The following is a 4,315-nucleotide window of genomic DNA, read 5'->3' on the forward strand; positions in this document are numbered from 1 at the left end:
AAAGTCATTATGCAGGTCATGACACCCAGCCTTGGGAAATTTTTTGGAATCCCCAAGGTTCACAAGAACCCTGAAAATCCACCTTTCCGCCATGTGGTATCGAACCGAAGGACAAAAACAGAAAAGATTTCACAATACGTGGACCACATCCTTAACCCCATTGCACAGAACAGCAAATACTACGCCAAGGACTCCTGGGCTTTTCTAAATGACATCTTCAAACTAAGGCTGGATGGAGGGGAATATTTACTGGTCACCCTAGATGTAGAAGCACTCTACACAAACATCCCCCACGCCAAAGGACTGACCCTCACCAGACAGTACCTGAACAGGCACTCCAACCTAATCAGGACTAAGATTAATACTGTATGCAGGTTAACAGAAGCAGTATTAAGAAATAACTTCTTTCAATTCAACGGGAAGATTTACCACCAACAGAAAGGAGTAGCCATGGGGTCCAAAATGGCCCCAGCATATGCAAACTTAGTCCACAGTGCCTGGGAAATGGATAAGGTTGAATCACTGCCCAGGTTCAACAGCACCATAATGTACAGGCGTTATATTGATGACGTCTTTTTTGTCTGGATGGGGGACAGACTTTCTCTGAGCAATTTTCTGGAAACCCTTTTCCAGAGTCTGGACTTCCTGACCCTCACAGTAGGACATATCGGAACCACCACTCAATTCCTGGATATCCACCTCACTATAGACCCGGAAAGTGGACAGTTTGACTCCAACATCTACCGCAAGCCCACTTTCCGGAATAACTATCTAGAGTTCAGCAGCCAGCATCCCCATTTCATGAAAAAGAATATTGTAAAAGGACAATTCATCCGGTTATCCAGACTCATTTTTAGGGACGAGGTTTTCATCAAGGAAGGTGTTTACCTCAGAAACTTGTTCCTAGAAAAAAGTACCCAGAGTATCTAGTGGACAACCTGTTCCAAGAGATCATACAGCACAGACACTCCAGGTACCCACCAATCCTGGAAAAGGGATTCATAGCAAGGGCACAGAACGGACCGAACAAAAAGGACTGGGTGTCAAGTTTCCCCCTTCCAATTTCCACCAATATGTTTGTAATCAGAGGGTCCTCACCAACAATTGGGACATCTTGGGAGGAGAAAAAGGTCTGACAAAGTTACTTGGGACATCCCCAAACTTCTGTTTCAAATGAATCTCTTCTTTTGGTGGTGCATTCGAGAGGAATAAAAGCCCATCCCCACAGAGCGAAGTATCGACAGAACCTGGAATGTCTGACTGCGGCAAGTGTGTTGCCTGTGTACACATACGAAAAACAACAACGTCACCTTCCCGCACTGCAACAGAACTGTCAGTCTACATGACCACTATGACTGCAACACAAAAAATGTAGTCTACTGTGCTTTCTGCGAACACTGTGGGAATTTCTATATCGGCAAAACTAACAGGAAGCTGAGTAGCCATATTAAAGAACACACTGCAGCAATACACAAACAGGACAGTTTGAATGCCTTGGCTAAACACAGTGCTATTTGCCCAAACTTCACAGGATTCAAATTCACAGTGCTGGAAAAAAATAACAGATTTTGTAGGGGACATGGACACATTCCTGCAAGTCCGGGAATTAAAATGGCAGATAGAACTGAGAGTTGATGTCTATCCAGGTCTCAACGAGACACTGAACATTAAATGTGCTCTTAAATGGTATAGAGATTGAAATGTGATAGGGTTTGAAGAACTGTGCAAGAGGGTTTGAAGAATTGTGCAAGTAGATTTAATGTGTTTATGGATTTACAACTGTGCAAGTGAATATAATGTGTTTCCTCTCTCTCTCTGACCTTTGACTCCCCCAAAACCCCTACACACATGCTCCCAATCACCAGGCTAGCCCCCACTGACCGTACCAACTATACCCTCCCGGTCTCACTTTTTCACGCAGCCATTCAAGGGGTGATACCATCCAAACCAGCCCACAGCTGGTACCATCTGCACTGACAGTCTTCTGGGACACTCTGTCATTCATATGCTCCTTGTCATGGGTGGCTCCCTACCAGCCCCCCCTCAAGTCCACACCACATTCCTCCCACTCCCCCATCAGGTGGCATACCCACACATTACTCTACACACACCGATACCAAAGCATAGTAGGACTCTCTACCTTACTCCTCCATCTTCCTCCGTTCTCTTCTTTACTTACCTTTGGAGGCAAAGACTCATAAGTAATGTGTTTATATTAGAATGATCACAGCATGACTGTCATCCTTCCCGGTTCCCCCCCCACACTTTTTTTTTTTTGCACACAATCCCTTTTTGCACACAGTCCCTTTTTGCACACAATCCCTTTTTGCACACGATCCCTTTTTGCACACAATCCCTTTTAGTATGCACACGGCACCACAAGGCTATTACTGTCTGACTAATTTACCTTATGTAACTGCGATTGTAATGTTAATGAAAATGCAGACAGCACCCTGCTTGTTCACACTTTACTATTGGAAAGGAATTGTTGTTAATTTAAATGGCTTGCTAGAACTAATGTATATAAAGGAAGTGAAAATGGTTGCTCATACTTATGAAACATGTCTTTCTGAAGAAGTCTTGATAATAAATAAGACAAAAGCGCTAAAGTTCTACAAGAGTTGTTGGTGTGATTTACTATTTTTTTGAATGCTTTTATTGTCACGAAGTTCAGTTCTTAGTATATATATATATATATATATATATATATATATATATATATATATATATATATATATATATATATATATATATATATATATATATATACACACACACACACACACACACACACACACACACACACACACACACACACACACACACACACATAGATGTCGAACACCTGATTGAACATACACTATGCTGACACTTGTCTGGTCAATATCATTTATCATTTGGTCAATGCAGACAGATGGTCGACAGGTGTGCAATAGCAATAATCCTTGGGTGCTCAGAGCATGTGCAGAACATGTTCATCATCTTCTTTTGGCTGTTCCCGTTAGTGGTCGCCACAGCGGATCACCTGTTTTTATTTCTTCCTGTCCTCTGCATCTTGTTCTGTCACACCAACCACCTGCATGTCCTCTCTCACCACATCCATAAACCTTATCTTAGGCCTTCCTCTTTTCCTGTTACCTGGTAGCTTCATCCTTAGCATCTTTTTCCCAATATACTCAGCACCCCTCCTCAGCACATGTCCAAACCAATGTAATCTTGTCTCTCTGGCTTTGTCTCCAAACCTTCCAACCTGGGCTGACCCTCTAATATACTTATTTCTAATCCTGTCTACCCTCATCACACCCAGTGCAAATCTTAACATCTTTAACTCTGCCACATCCAGCTGAAACTCCTGCCTTTTTGTCAATGCCACTGTCTCCAACCCATATAACATAGCTGGTCTCACTACCCTTTTGTAGACCTTCCCTTTCACTCTTACAGGTACTCGTCTGTCACAAATCAGTCCTGACACTCTTCTCCACCCATTCCATCCTGCCTGTACTCTGTTCTTCACCTCTCTTCTACAGTCACCGTTACTCTGAACTATTGACCCTAAGTATTTAAACTCATCCACCTTCACCACCTCTACTCCTTGCATCCTCACCATTCCTCTATCCTCCCTCTCATTCACACAGATATATTCTGTCCTAGTCCTGCTGATCTTCATTCCTCTTCTCTCTAGAGCATATCTCCATCTATCCAGAGTCTCCTCCACCTGTTCCCTACTCTCACTACAGATCACAATGTCATCTGCAAACATCATAGCCCACGGTGACTCCTGTCTGATCTTGTCTGTCAACCTGTCCATCACCACTGCAAATAAGATAGAGCTCAGAGCTGATCCTTGATGTAACCCCATCTCCACCTTATAAGCATCCGTCACTCCCATAGCAGACCTCACCACTGTCAGACTACCCTCGTACATATCCTGTATCACTCTTACATACTTCTCTGACACTCCTGACTTCCTCATACAATACCACAACTTCTGTCTAGGTGCCCTGTCATATGCTTTCTCTAAGTCTACAAAAACACAATGCAACTCCTTCTGACATTCTCTGTTCTTCTCCATCAACACTCTCAGAGCAAACATCGCATCTGTAGTGCTCTTTCCCGGCATGAAACCATACTGCTGATCACTAATCATCACGTCTCTTCTTAACCTAGCTTCTACTACTCTTTCCCATAACTTCATGCTGTGACTAATCAGTTTAATCCCTCTGTAGTTACTACAGCTCTGCACATCACCCTTATTCTTAAAAATCGGTACCAAAACACTTTTTCTCCATTCCCAGGCATCCTCTCACTTTCCAAG

Source organism: Protopterus annectens, chromosome 4.part0 (assembly GCF_019279795.1).
Source record: "Protopterus annectens isolate FY-2018-M chromosome 4.part0, PAN1.0, whole genome shotgun sequence".
Classification (NCBI taxonomy): domain Eukaryota; kingdom Metazoa; phylum Chordata; order Ceratodontiformes; family Protopteridae; genus Protopterus; species Protopterus annectens.